Source organism: Acomys minous (genome assembly GCF_964271855.1).
Source record: "Acomys minous genome assembly, chromosome: 13".
NCBI classification, from domain to species: domain Eukaryota; kingdom Metazoa; phylum Chordata; class Mammalia; order Rodentia; family Muridae; genus Acomys; species Acomys minous.
Window position 1 is genome coordinate 365,001 of NC_140495.1, and position 15,664 is coordinate 380,664.

Sequence of the window (15,664 nt, forward strand, 5' to 3'; positions counted from 1 at the left end):
TTTCACCATATTAAATATCTTTAGAGTATTTCTCCACAGTGAATTATTTCATACCTTTGAGGATGGCTCTGATGTGCGAAGGCTTTACCATATTGAGTATATTCAGAGTGTTCCTCTCCCATGTGACTTCTTTCATGCCTGCAAAGATAGTTAGAGCATGTGAAAACTTTCCCACATTCATTACACTGAATTAATTTTCCTCTGTGAATTAATTTTACAGTTGGGAATAATGGTAAAGAGGAACCAGATCTTAAGGTTTTATCACTTTGTTTAAGTTCATGGTTTTCCCCTTCTTCATGTGTTGAGTCTGTGAAGATACCTATGGTAGTGAGAGCATTTATTACATGGCTCACATTTATAGCATCGTGTTTCTATATGATGCTTTTCATATATTTGAAGAGAACTGGAAGAACTCAGAGCTTTACCACATTGACTGCATTCACAAAATTTTCTATAGTGTGAGTCATACCACATTTGAAAACTGAACCAGGACAAACAGAATTTTCACATTCTTAGTACTCATAGAGATTTTCTGCAGTGTGAGTTTGTGGAGGTTCACGATGATGGTGGAAAACCAATTAATTGTAAACTTGTATCACATTCATAAAGTCTAATCAAAGTGGGAACTCCTACATATCTCCTCATTGTTCTGGAGAGAGGTATGTTGCTTCTTTCACTATCCCTATGCTCGCATGGCTTGTATCCATTGTGACATAGGATGCACCCATTAAGAATAAAAAATGAAAAGCTTCCTATTGTATTCAGTTTGATTCTTGTTCCTCACAGACATGGTATGAGATTAGGGTTTCTCCACAACAACATTCATGATTATCATAAGCTGCCCTCTCACTGATCTTAGCAACATTATTACAAGTCTATGTCTAATGCTAGCAATGCTGTGGACTTTTTGCTTATAGAAGGTTTTGGACACACACCTATCACATATTCAACATGTATTCCTTTTGCAATATCTAAGTGGTATGAAACTAAACCGACTGGCAGTTCTACAGCACAGCTCTAATCGGTCTACGATTCAAATAGTGACATCTGTTAAGTCACTGTTTCCTTGTTTCAGTTCTTAGATGAACGCCTTAAGAACACAAATCAGCGCTGGAGAGATGGCTCAGAGGTTAAGAGCACTGTCTGCTCTTCCAAAGGTCCTGAGTTCAATTCCCAGCTCACAGCCATCTCTAATGAGATCTGTCGCCCTCTGGTGGCCTGCAGGTGTAAAAGCAGGCAGAGCATTGTAAACATAATAATAAATAAATCGAGGAGGAAAAAAAAAAAAAAAAAGACCACAAATCAGAATCCTGACACTGAAGTGCGTGGTTTTGTGAGAATATAATAATCATCCCTGGACTTAAAGCAGTGGGGTTTTGGTTTTTTTCAGGTGTTTTTGCTCATTTGTTTTTAGGTTTAGGTTTTGTTTTTGTTTTGTTTGTTGTTTTGACGATTCTGAGTTTTATAGCAAACCATATTGTACAGACTTGGGGGTTAGGGGTCGAGACCGGCTGGGTCCCACACTTGCCCCTTGCCGCAGTGCTTTCTTCCCTCCCTCAAGCGTCCCCAAGGTCAAGCCTTTCTCCATCCCCAGGCCCCCACATCTGCCTTTGGTCTGCCCAGCCCCCACCCCCAACCCGCCACCTTCCTGTTACCTGAAGTATGTGGATAGATTCCCCTCCCCCACCCCCTTGTGGTGCAATCCAGTTCCCCCTGGACTAAATTGAGTGGGACCTGGACCCAACTCCTCCCTCAGGCTCTTGAAACCACACACTCACACTGGAAGAATGAAAGGGATGGGGAGAGGGGAGGTGCCAAGAGTCTGTTAACTAAGTTCCCACAGCAACTGGGACACAAGTTTCCATGACAATGCAAGAATGGGATGGGCCAAGCTGGAGGAGTCCCATCTTGCCCATCTTTAAGCTGAAATCCACCATCAGGTCAGAGTGGTAGAGCTGTTTGAGACAGCAATGCAAGAGAGCTGGGGGTGGGACAGACCAAACGGGGTGCCCACTAGCCCAGTTTAGGTCAAGCTGGTCCCCTCACATCACAGTCTCCAAGGTCCCAGATTCCCCTGGTTCAGTACAGATGAGTGTTCAAGTATTGTGTAGAGAGCCAGGCAGGGGTCTGGGCTACCCCTCACCCCTCACCTGGGCCACAAGCTATACAGCAGGTTGACCCGTGGCCCCCACTCCTTGCAATAGCTGCCATTTTCAGTGACGTTCAAGGAGTCAGGGTCAGGGAAAGAACTGAAATCTGGGCAGAGGGAAGGGATAGGGGTAACCACACAGGGAGGGAACGAGCCCCACATCTGCTCCTCTCCCAGCCCCCAGTCCTGGCATTTCCTGGTTTATAGAGCCCCCTATCTGACTCCTGGATCCCCAAGTGCTCCTCTGGTTTCCCCTTTTTGGACCCCCACCCCACCCAACTGGTCTTTGTTTCCTGAACCCTTCTTGGTCTGCTCTCTGCCCTCCCCGCACCCATCCATCACCTCCCACAACACTGTGGCTCTCAGGATCCTGCCCCCTCACTCTTCTCTACTAAAGACTTGCACTTTCTCCACCCCTCCCACCAACACCTCCCCCGTACCTCTTGACCCACACCCCAATGGGATGGACAACGAAGCAGGTGGAAGGGAGAGATGGGAAGCAAAGTTCCCCAAAGGCATCAGTGTAGGTGGGAAAGGGGAAGGCTGGCTCAAGTCCCTGGGCAGAAATCCCAAGATATTAAACTGAGGAGTGTCACATCATGAAGAAAATAACCTGGCCTCACGTTAGGGAGTGAAATGAGGGCAAGAGGTCCAAGAACTGGGAGTCTTCAACATCCTTAATCCAGTGGAGGTCCAGGAGGCACGGTGCAGGCAGTGGGGTGGAGCCCAGGGCAGAGATGGTGAGCCAGGACCACCCAGAAAGCACCTAACCCTGGCAGTCGGTTCAGAAGCCCATGAGCTGCTTTTTGTGGAAACACCAATCCAACTGAGGTCCAGAGCACATGGCTGGCGGCAAACAACCCCATTAAGCATGGGTGGGGTCAGCGGCTTCCTCCGGCTTAGGGCCATCAGAGGCCACAGATGCTTGTTGTAGCACCAGCAGCTCAAAGTCCGGCAGACTCGCATGCAGACACATAACTCTTGGAGTCCAAGATGCTGGAAGACATGGAGCCATGCAGCCCGAGGCAGCAGCAAAGGCAGAGTGTCAGGCTCAGGGCTTCAAGGGGGGGGGCGTAACTGTGGAGGCCATGGTGGTGGGGCAGGACCCAGGGGACAATAGAACAGTGGTCCCCCACTGCCAGGGCATTTAGCCCACCATCACCCCATGGTTTTCCTTATTGCCAGAGCTGCCCCAGGCTGGCTGAAGGCCATTCCAGGCCTCCCCAGGAGCTTTGTCCTCACTAAGGATTGTGCCCTAGGAGTCTGAGTCTGCGTCTGAGTCTTATGAGGAAGAAGAGGTATCAGGCACCCGCTCCAGCAGCTGGCACATATGCTTGAAACGCTCGAGTTTCTCCCTCTGTGGTGATAGGAATGGCACTGCCGGGCCCTCAGCAGAAGCCATAGGTGGCTTGAGTTTCTCCCAGTTCTCGGGAGGGAGCCCAGGGTGGCAGGATGAGAATGCCTGGCTGGGATTCAGAACCCTGCGGGGAAGAAGGCCAGGGCTGCCTGGGTCTCCTCCTAGGGGGAGGCAGGCATCTTCACCCACCTTCTTCAAGTGCCTCTCTTGGCCTCCTTTCACCTTTTTCCTTGGGGTCGGGGGTCTCATTCCCCGCCTCCCACTCCTTCCGTTTGGGGGCCCAGACACATGTTCAGGGGGAGGGCCAGCAGGTAAGGGTCCCTTTCTTCTGGGCAGAGGTGGAGGTGGTGGCTCCTCTGTCAGCTTCTATCTGCCCCCTCACCACTGTCAGCCCTGTGGCACCCTGGACCCTCACCTGCATCCTTGTCCATCCTTCCTGGGTATCTTGGGGGAACTCCCAGCAGTTAGGGATCTCTGAATTGATAGCACCCTGAGCCTTTCCCATCTTCAGGCAGCCAGGGTGGACAATCTCATTGCAGACTGTACACTCCATGAGGCTCAAACCAAACTTCTCTTCCTCTCCATCCACTTTCCTCCTTCCCAGCTTCCCCACATAGAAGGCACACAGCTGTGTGTGAGAGCACGGGCGCAATGCACTGCCGAAGCAGGCAAGACCGCTTCATGCGCCCGCCCCGCCAACGCCCCCAGCTTCTTCATGTCTCCTCAGAAATGGTAGTCCCCGCACTCAGTTCTCACATGCACACAGCTGTGTGTGGGAGCACGGGCGCTTCATGCGCTCGCCCCCAGCTTACTTATGTCTCCTCAGAAATGGCAGTCCCTGCACTCAGTTAGCACACGCATGCAGCTGTGTGTGGGAGCACGGGCGCAGTGCACTGCCGAAGCAGGCAGGACTGCTTCATGCGCCTGCTCCACTGACACCCGCAGTTTCTTCATGTCTCCTCAGAAATGGCAGTCCCCACACTCAGTTCGCACACAGGTCTGGCAGCGACGGCAGCAGGTTCAGCGTTGGTCCACTCCAGCCCCAGGGCCTTGCCTGCCCGACGACATTGGGGGTGTCAACACCACGGAAGGCTCTCACGTGTCCCGGGAGCCAACTCCAGGCGGGTCGGCGGCCAGTGGCGTGCAGGGCGAGAAACGCTCGGAATTCCTCGGTCCACGCCTCCTGAGGGCGTTCGGCCCCTCCCTCCAGCGGAGGGCGGGACAACAGCGAGTGAGGAAAGGCCCTCCCACCAGCTGCTGCAAGGACCTTCCAGGGGAAGGTCCTGCTCTGGGGGGCTCAGTCACTCAGCCACTCCAGGCCAAAGGGGGGCTCCTTGGGCACAGGGTGCTCAGCTTCTGCCCAGACACCACTCAGTCCCGGTACCAGCCTCAGTTCCCCACCCCCACCTCTCCCCAAAGGTCCCCAACCCTTAACTGGCCCCTTTCCAGCTCCAACTGTCTAGCCATCCAGGGAAAGATCCCTGGCTCCCCACCATTTCCGGGGCTCAAACCCCTCCCACCACTGGTTCATGCTGCAACCTGCCACCCTCCCCTAGGTCCCCCTGACCCACAGAGACAGGGCAAAGAGGGGGTTCGGTTTTTTCGTTTTTTAGCACTGTTACTTTTCTTTAAAACTTGCAGGGCACATTAAAATTTCTTCTGCGAGACATGTATCAGCTTGCACATGAAAATTACCCTCCATGTCTTCTAGAACTTGACAACGTTCTTCAATATTATGGTCTCCAAAATTGCAGCTTAAAATATAGTACCAGAAAATATATTATATATTATTGGAAATTATGAATATTGAAGTTATTATATCCAGAGTCTCTAAGAACCATGCTTGATTTATTCACCTCATTCTCCCTCATTCTCAACTGAAATTGCAGAAGAACATCAGTAACAGAGAAACATTTGTCCCCAGACTTTAAAAAGCAAGAGATAATCCAGTCCTACCTACAGCAGCTTGGTTCGTGTAGGTCTCCAGCATCACATCCTTGTAGAGACTCTTCTGGGAAGGATCCAGCAAAGCCCATTCTTCCTGAGTGAAGTTCACATGCACTTCATCATAGGTCACTGCATCCTAAAGTATGCTGTACATGTGTACACAGAAAGCAGGACACTGACATCACTGTACATGCCTTGCCATTGACAACATAGTCATGTAACTCTGGTGCTTCCTCCACTCGTTTCCAGACACAAAAGTTCTACTGTAACCACCAAGTCATTTTAGAAGGGAACTGAATAATGAGATTCCTCTCCATCAAGGGCCAGCCTTGACACACATGTTAGTATTTGGACAGGACACAGTGTTGGTGAATTCCAAAGAACCATCTGATGCTTTATCAATTGAGCTATTTGGTTTTTCTGGCTCTTCTGCAGTCAAAGCCACTCTTTAGCTAAGGAGTCTATTGTTTAACAGCAGATGGCTGTGACAGTTTCCTGCTGTAAACAACAGGAGGTTGTAAAGGAAAAACCTTAGTTTGCTTTTAAACTTAGTGGCTGACTTAGGCGTTCAACAGTGGCTTGCTGGAAGCTAGAAACCTGAAAAAGGCCAAGGAATAGTTCTGGACTGGTTTTCTTGTGGCTAGACAAGGAGAAGGGGGAAAAAAAGAGGGGAAAAAAAACTTTACACATAAATTCATACAAGTAAAATAAACATGGGCTTTGAACAGCAGATTCCCACAAGTTTTCCTGTGGTGATGACGTTGACTTTAACAGTCTCTTTTGTAAAGAATGCAGCAAATCTCAGGGGAACCCGGCCCTGGCTGTGGCTCTTCCACTGTATCAGCTCATGTAAGCAATGAGACATGCAGACAGGTACAGGTTCATACATACAAGGGAGTTCCCAGCTTTACACACACACACACACACACACACACACACACACGCAGACATTTAAACATGCATGCACATATCTATTCACATGTGAACTTATATACACAGACACATAGTAAATGGGTAGGACAGGCTCTAGCAAGCCCCTCTCTCTTTTATTCCTGTCCTAGGTTTTTATCTCCCCTATACAATCATTACACAGAAGAATTACAGCAGGACTATTGATTTTAAGTTATTTCATTAGAACTATATCTAACTGGACATTTTTTACTCATTAAAGTTTAAATATTAGTTTTATCTATAAGCTCACTGAGTCCCAAGCAGAAGCTTTATCTTTTTCTTATTTCATATGTACATTATGTGTTCACAACAAAAGTTTTTGGTGTCAAAGTTGTTATCAGGAAACAGGTGTCTGTCCTGTCTTGTATAGAAAACTGTTTGTTCTTTGTTTTTATGTTCATATGGTCTTTCTTATTGTGGTGAACACCTAGAACTCAGCCTGGACTAAACCTAGAATGAATGCATTCCCTTGATCATTAATGTGGCTCAATCTTGCTTTTCTTTCTGGTGTAACTCATGTGGTTCACAGAACTCCTAGCAGTTTTTTGCCAATTTGTATTCAGAAATCACTATCAGGAACTATATAATCACTTTCATAAGATTATGCAGGAAATCTGCATAATGCATTATGACTGACACAAGAGAGAAGCATGGAAAGACAGTGTAGCATCAGGAAGCAGTTTTGAGGCAAAATCACGTAGGCTTTTCCTAAACCAGGGCTACAGCTGTGAAAAATGAGTGAGCTGCCTCCAGAGGATCACAGGCTTGCTTTTGCCAATCCTGCGTAGCTCTTGGCATTTGTCATTTCTGCACCCTTTGAACAGGAAATAGCCTTGCAAGAGAAATGCTAATTAACAGACATAGAGAGAGAAGCACACAGATCACACATCAGAGAAGTTGTAGGAACAATTACTAACTACAAAAATGATGGGCAAGCTGGGTGTACTTGCTCATGCCTTTAATCCCTGAGCTCAGGAGGCAGAGGCAGGTGCCAGCCTGTTCTATGCCATGACTTCCAGGACAGCAAGAAGTACATATTAAGATCCTGACTCCCTTGAAAAAAAAAATCAATCAAACAAACAAAAAAGACAGAAAGAACTCACAGGTCTTTACTGAAGTTCCTACAAAGAATTACACATTCACTCCTGTTCGATATTCATCTTCCATAAACCTGAGGTATCCCAGTTTACACTGTAATATTAGTAAGATTTTACTAAAAGGGAATGCATGTTTAAACATTTATAAATGTACAGAAGGAAATAATAGCAATATAAATGTAATACATATAAATAGCAATATAAATAAACAAAATAGGACAGGAGAGATGGCTCACCAGTTAAAAGCTCTTGCTGGTATTGAAAATAATTGAGGTAAGCTGGGCATTGGTGGTGCATGCCTTTAATCCCAGCACTTGGGAGCCAGAGGCAGGCAGATCACTATGAGTTCGAGGTCAGCCCACTCTCCAAAGTGAGTCCATGACAGCCAAGGCTACACAAAGAAATACTGTCTTGAAAAACCAAAAATAAAAATAAGAAATAAAATAAGAAATAGAAAAGTGAAGGAAAAAATAATTGAGGTCAATTGTCATTATTTACATGGGGCTCACAACTATTCATTATTCCAAGTTCAGGAGTTCTGACAGCAGTGAAGAGGAGACACACATGATATACATGTTCATGCATACAGGAAAAACACTCATAGACATTCAAAAATTCAGAACAAACACATGTAGGAAGAATGTCACACACCTACAATCCAATGACTCAGAAGGCTCAGGTCATATTAATATCATGAATACATGCCATTCTAAAAACAGAATACACTCTCTGCCAAATTTCAAAATTCAAGATGTGGATGAAGATCAGCACAACAGCATATGCTTCCTTGTACAAAAACCTACATTCCAAGAACTTCCGCTAACTTTATTAAAAAAAAAAAAAAAGACAAAAACAGGGAGCTAGAGAGATGGCTCAGAAGTTAAGAGCACTGACTGCTCTTCCAGAGGTCCTGAGTTCAATTCCCAGCAACAACATGGTGGCTCACAACCATCTATAATGTGATCTGATGTCCTCTTCTGGCCTGCAGATGTACATGAAGGAAGAGCACTATATACATAAGAATAAATAATAAATCTTTAAATAAAAATAAAAAATAAAAAAAAAAAACAGCCAGGCATGTTGGCCCAAACTAATCACAGCACTCTGGAGCCAGAGTCAGGGAGATCTCCAAGTCTGGCACTTGTCTGGCCTACATATTTACTTTCAGGAATGCTAGGACTATACAGAGAAACTTTGTTTCCAAAAACAGAAACAAAAACAACAAATTTAAAAATATAAAAACACTAGACTAGCAAATTAGCTTAGCATTGGGTAGCAATTGCTTCTACTGTATCTTATGTGAGTTAGGGATAGAGTCTATACTGGTGCAGGCAAGACAGCATGAGAAGGAAGCTAACTGATCAGTTTCAACCACAACACAGTAGACACTAAGAACAGGAAATGGATTGAGTCTATAGACAACCAAATTTCATCCCCAATAAGGAACCTTCTTGAATGGTATTAGTATTTATAATTTTATGATAACTAGTGCTTAGTACTTAGCCAAAACACCACACAGAGAGACTAGAATCTGTTTAATTAGCAGAGAGCATAATACTAAGCCTCCAAGCTAGTTTACCTTCCTCCCAATTTCTCATCTCCATGGTCCAGTTCATTTCTCCTGGTGTTTCCTGGTCCTCTCCACAGGCATCCGTCCTTTCCTTCCTGATCTTTCTTCTCCCCTCACTGGACCAAGATGTCCCACCCTAGTCTCTGTTATTGCTCAGCACTGGCTAGTTGACTTTTATTGGCAATAAAGAGAACAAATGGTGACATGTCAACACAAACTTGACACCTGAGGTACCTGAAGTAAACATCTCAATGCAAACTAGATAGTGGGGTAGAGAAATCAGCATTTGAATGAACAAGAGTAAACTGTACAAAATACACTAACAGAATCTAGAAAGGCTCCTCCTACAAAAGCATCCACAAGCTCACCAAAGAAAGTCACAAAAGCCAGACAAGTGCTCAAAGACAACCTCTAATCTAGGAGCTTTTTGACTCAAACAACTGCATTCTCACCATGGTCACTATAGGCTTATGGTCATCCTGTAATGCAATTCCATTTAGTCTAATTGTAATGATCCTAATAATCTGCAACAGCATGTTTACTGTTCAAATGCCCAAAGCAACAGCCTGTACACTGCTCAAATGTCCAAAGCCGCTTCTGACAATTACGACAATCTGTTGATTGACACATCTTATAAAATCATTAAATAAGTTCTATCTTTCCAACACACAATGGCACAGAATAGTCCGTCTCATTCCAGTAAATAGGAATGTGTACACAGTGAGGGGAGATTAGACCAAGGCAAGAAACTCAGCAGGGCAAACACCAAATCCTGCAGCTATGTCTCACACACATGGATCTTCACGTCAAAGGGCTTAGATGCCCTATTCCTATACCTTTTCATACATCCCTCAGTTTGGCTACTTCCACTCCCAATCTGCATCTCTCCATGCAGATTTCTCAATGGCTTAGGTGTCTCAACATCTTATTTGTGGTCTCAAAATGCAACTCAGGCTTCCTCCTCACAGCTTCAATGCAATGAACTCTCACAGTCTCCTCACTGGGACTATGAAGTTGCCAAACATAAATAGCTGGGACATTGCTTAACTGAAACCACGGAGGACGAATCTTTGAATTTTGCGTCTTTCTTATTTCCAGAACCAGCACAATAAGGTGATCCTGTCAAGATTGGCTTCTAAGTTGGGATGGACCCTGCCACGCTTGGGCCACAGTAGCAGCAGCTTTTATATGAAGTTTCTTCCTGGGACTAGGAATCGCTTTGCATACTCTTTCCATTAATTTAAGGCTTGGGCAGGAGGAAGTATTACCATTAAGGCACCTTGTTAGGCTTCCAAACCAGATCAAAGGGCCTCTTTCTTTTCTCCTTGTAAAGTCCTGCTTCTGTTTCAGCATTTGCTGAAAGTTTGAAAAACCTAAAGCCAATGTGTTAACCATATCAATCACTTAAGTAACAAAAACCCAAACTGATGATTACAACTGGAAAACAGAGTTGCCAAGAAATGAGAGGCAAACCTTCAGGATCAAGAAGAGACAACAACATTGTTTCTCCACAGAAAGTTCACAAAGTAACAAACGCTAAAGGAACTCATAACACACTCAAAATCAAGTAAACAGATACCAAAGAGAAGAATACAAAGAATCAGGGAGCAGCAGCAGCACCTGAGACCGGCCCCGCCCACCACACAGTGAGAGCCCAGTAGCCGCCAAGCTCCCGCGGGGCAGTCAAGGGCAGCAGAGGCTCCGAAGCTTGGGGTCTCCGGGGTGGAGAGGCGGCGCTGAGCAATCTTTGGTGCAGTCTTGAGCCCGAGGGTTGCCTCCCTTCCCATTCACACGCCACGGCTCCATGTTCTATGATAAAGATGGGGATCTGGCTCACGAGTTCTATGAGGAGACAATTCTCACCAAGAATGGACATATACATAAGAATCTGATTCCTCAGGACATCGTGAAGCTGGATCTCCCCCCACCCACCCCCGCGTCCCAACCGAATCCATGTGGATTTTCCCCATGATGCTCTATGAAGTGTTAGCCTGTGGCATGGCAGACACAAGCAACCACTGCCCCAGCAAGAAACTCCCAGACTCAAGGTGCAGCTTCCGTTCAGGAGTCAGGCTGATGCCACAACCCTGAATAAACTAAACTCCGTTGGACCAAAAAGCAAGCAAGCAAACAAACAAAAACAACAAAGAATCAATGAAACAGAGTTGATTCATTGCAAATAACCAAAATAGAATATGCAAATTTTAATAATTGGAAACAAAAAGAACATACAAGCAGACAACTGAGAATAGTTAAGGACAGACTTTAAAAACCTGTACTCCAACAAATTGGAAAATCTAAAAGAAATGGATAATTTAATTGATAGGCAACTCTTACCACAGTTAAATCAAGATCAGGTAATCAACTTAAGTAGACCTATAACCCCTAGTGAAACAGAAAAATTCAATACAGGACTCCCAACCAAAAAAACCCAGGACTGGGTGGTTTTAATGCAGAAATCAACCAGGCATTCAAAGAAGACAACACCAATACTGCTCAACCTATTCTACAAAACAGAAACAGAAGGATTATTACCCAATTCATTTTAAGAAGCCACAGTTACCTTGATACCTGTAATAAACATGTCAGGGCTTGTTTCAAAGCCCAGTGTAGGAAGCAGCTACATGTCAGGGCTTGTTTCAGAGCCCAGCGTAGAAAATAGCTGACAGCCCAAAAAGCTGACATGTGACCAGATGTGTGAGTGATAGATAAAACCTTAATAGTAAGTTCTGACCTAGGAGCAGCCTCGACTGCAAGTTAGTGATAAGAGTGACGCAGAAAGCTAGATGTGTGAATTAGAGAGGATAAAGTTAAGTTAAGTATAAAAACCCTGAGAAGAAGCAGCTAGCTCTCCCTCTCTCTCTCTCTCTCTCTCTCTCTCTCTCTCTCTCTCTCTCTCTCTCTCTGCCACCATGATCACCTAAAATGCAGCCGATGGGGCGCTCTCCCAGGACAGAGCAGACAGACATGCTGTCAGATAACAACCGGAGAATTGATTCAAGTCGCAGCAGCGAACCTGTTCGGCAGAACTTCTCGATATCAGGTCGTATACCCTAATGGCATAAGCTCCCAGAACATTGATGTTATAAGATGCTAAATGCTACTCCTATTAGAATTAAGATAGTTTTAGGATAGTTTTAAGAGTATAACGGAATGGTATTGGTGGCTTGGCCTTGGAGCCTTAGCTGCTGCCCTTTGCTGTAGTTGCCTTTGTATTGCTAATAAACCTCTCTTGTTAATCGTACCACTTGCTCTTGGCCTGCCTCTTTTGTTCCGGATTCTGAGTGTAAACTCTCTGCTCCCGACAATACCCAAAGCACATAATTACTCAACAAAGAAAGAGCACTGCTGACCAATTTCCATCATGGACATAGATCCAAAAATACTCAATAAAATATTTGCCAACTCAATCAAAGAACAGATCAAAAAGATCACACACAATGTTCAAGTAGGCTTAATCCCAGAGATGCAGGGATGGTTCAACATACAAAAATCAGTAAATGTAACCCACCATATAATTAAACTGACAGAAAACAAAAAACAAAAAACAAAAAACAACACAGGGTCATCTCATTTGCCACCTACCAAGCCTTTGACAAAATCCAACACCAATTCATGATAACAGTCTTGGAGAAATTACAGATACAAGGGACATACCTATTGTGGTTAATTTATCAGTGTAGCTAATAATGTTATTATTAGGACTATAATTATCATTATGGCGGTATTTTATAACCCGCTAGCAATCAGTCAAGACCCAGAATAGCCTTAGTTAACCTTGGGCAGGGCAGATATTAAATCCATAAACTACTTCTTACGCCATCTGCTTCTAATAATTTCCATCAAGCTACCTCCCACCCATAATCCCAAATACTTGCTATTTTTCAGCATCTGGACCAAATCTCCATCCATGCTGGCCATATGCCTCTACTTCACCCAAGCCATGCCGCAGCCTTCTTCCACCTCTCCCCTCCTCCTCCCAAGATTTTCTGTGTCTCTCAAAGCCGAGGAACTTTAGCCACGCCCATCCCATTTGCCCTGCCCAGGAGTAATGGCCTTTTATTGGTCAAACAGGTTAGATACAAGCTGACAAACAGTGATTAGCATCAAAATACACCAGACCCACCTCCAACACATACCTGAACATAATAAAGGGAATCTGCAGCAAGCCTATAGCCAACATCAAAGTAAATGGAGAGAAACTCAAAACAATCCACTAAAATGAGGAACAAGACAAAGTTGTCCATTCTCCCCCACATCTATTCAATATTTTATTTGAAGTTCTGGCTAGAGCAATAAGACAACTGAAAGTGATCAAGTTCTGGAAAGATGTCAAGTCCCCAGGCAGACACAGGAAAATGAACCTGGAAACTGCAAGAGCAACCACTGCCCTTGGCTGCTGAGTCACATCTCCTGCCCCTTAATGGTTCCTTAAGCAGCTACTGTGGACTCTTTTTTTTTTTTTTTTTTTTTTTTTTGGTTTTTCGAGACAGGGTTTCTCTGTGTAGCCTTGACTGTCCTGGACCTGTTTTGTAGACCAGGTTGGCCTCAAACTCACAGCGATCCACCTGCCTCTGTCTCCCGAGTGCTGGGATTATAGGCGTGTGCCACCGTGCCCGGCTGCTACTGTGGACTCTTAAATCAATGAACAGTAAATCAGAAATCACTTCTGTTCTTATCTGCCTGGTTGATCCATTCTCATTTCTCATGAATCTTCTCTTGGCATAATAAAGCTTGATCTTATACTGTGCATCCCAAAGGGACACACATCTGCAAAGACGTATTTATCTTGGTGGTCCATTAGTGAAAATCATATTTTGGAACAGAAGCCTTCTTTCTCTTTATATTTAGCCTGGAGCTATTTATGGAGAGCAGGATGTATCTACCTCTGCCCTCAGTTCTTGGACTAATAGTGAGCCACTGCCTCGACAGGCACTTACTTACTTTCTTTCTTTCTTTCTTTCTTTCTTCTTCTTCTTCTTCTTCTTCTTCTTCTTCTTCTTCTTCTTCTTCTTCTTTGTTTTATTTTTATTTTATTTTTCAGACCTGGCTGGCCTCACAGATCTGCATGTCTCTGCCTCCCAAGTGGTGAGATTACAGGCAGCTTCTTCCCAGTGTCCACAAACAATTAACCATTGGCTCATTATACAATATAATTAATTATAGGAGCATGAATCTCAATGGAGATCAATTGTGACTTTCCTGTTTTTTGTTTGTTTGTTTGGTTTGTTGTTGTTGTTGTTCCTAGATTTATTTTATTGTGTATGCAGGGATCTGTCTGCATGAATGCCTGCCCTCCAGTAAAGACATTAGATCCCATTGTGGATGGTTGTGAGCCACCATGTGGTTGCTTGGAATTTAGCTCGGGACTTCTGGGATAGGATGCTCTCAACCTCTGAGCCTTCTCTCCAGCCCTGTGCCTTTCCTTTATGACTAAGGTTGGGTTTTTTTGTTTGTTTGTTTGTTTGTTTTTTGTTGGTGGTTGTTTTTTTAGAGACAGGGTTTCTCTGTGTAGCCTTGGGTGTCCTAGACTCGCTTTGTAGACCAGGCTGGCCTTGAACTCATATCAATCCGCCTGCCTCTGCCTCCCATGTGCTAGGATTACAGACGTGTGCCCGGCTCAAGGTTGGGTTTCTTTTTGAGAGAGAGAAGGTGCTTGTGGCGAGGATGGATGACTCATGTCATCAAGTAGCTGCAAACCAAGGCAATTATTGGACAAGACCCAGATCAGATGCACTAAATCCTTACTTCCACAAGGTGGCGCCCCATACCTGGTAATGCACATCCTCATTTCTTCAGGTCAAGCGCATGACCACCTTTGGCCAGAAGAGGTCGCAGCAACACCACTCTTTTGTTTCCACTACCACTCCCTACAAAGACCACAGGACATAGTTCTGGTTAGAATGAGAAAAGTAGTGTTTTAATTCCTGTCACTAGTAAGAATTACGAGTTGACAAGGGGCCCTATTCTGTCATACAATATTATGTTGAAGGTTTCTGTTGTTACTTACTAATATAAAGGTATAAGACAGTGATCACCTGCCTCTGCCTCTAGAGTGCTGGGATTAAAGGCGTGTGCCACCATGCTTGGCTTTGTATTCATTGAACGTCATAGAAAGCATCACTTGGGGAAGGAATAGGGAATACTTTACCAAAATCTTTAACAGTTTTACAAGACATTAAGTTACTGGCACCAATTGATTCCTACTGACTCAGAAATGAAAAATTACTTAAAACACCATTATCAAGTAATATCTGAATGCTATATTAAATAATTATCGTGAATATTTATTTATAAATTTTTCTTCCTCTACATTTTCTGTATCCAGAAAATTATTATTAGAACACATATGCTTTATTCTTTGCCAGGGCATGGAAAAGTACTGTGGTTTGAATAAAGTTGGGCTCCTATATGCTCATATAATTGAATGTTTGGTCCCTAGTTGGTGGAACTATTAGGAAAAGATTTGGAGGTGTAGTCTCCTCCCTCCTCCAGGAGGTGTGTCTGCAGGCAGATCTCTGTGAGTTCGAGGCCAGCCTGGTCACCGTGGGTGGGCTTAAAGGTTTCAAAAGACCACATCATTCCACACAGCC

The 15,664-nt window shown here is 44.6% G+C and overlaps 1 long non-coding RNA gene and 1 pseudogene across 2 annotated transcripts in view; one reads left to right on the forward strand and one right to left on the reverse strand.

Moving 5' to 3' along the window:
* LOC311580991 overlaps positions 1–15,664 on the forward strand; it is a 310,197-nt gene that overhangs the window by 171,058 nt on the left and 123,475 nt on the right. The window lies entirely within an intron of this gene.
* Positions 2,769–4,574, reverse strand: LOC311580700 (F-box/LRR-repeat protein 19-like; annotated as a pseudogene). The gene is made up of 2 exons: positions 4,364–4,574; positions 2,769–4,126 (listed from the first exon to the last, which is right to left on the reverse strand). The product of its transcript is annotated as an F-box/LRR-repeat protein 19-like (transcript).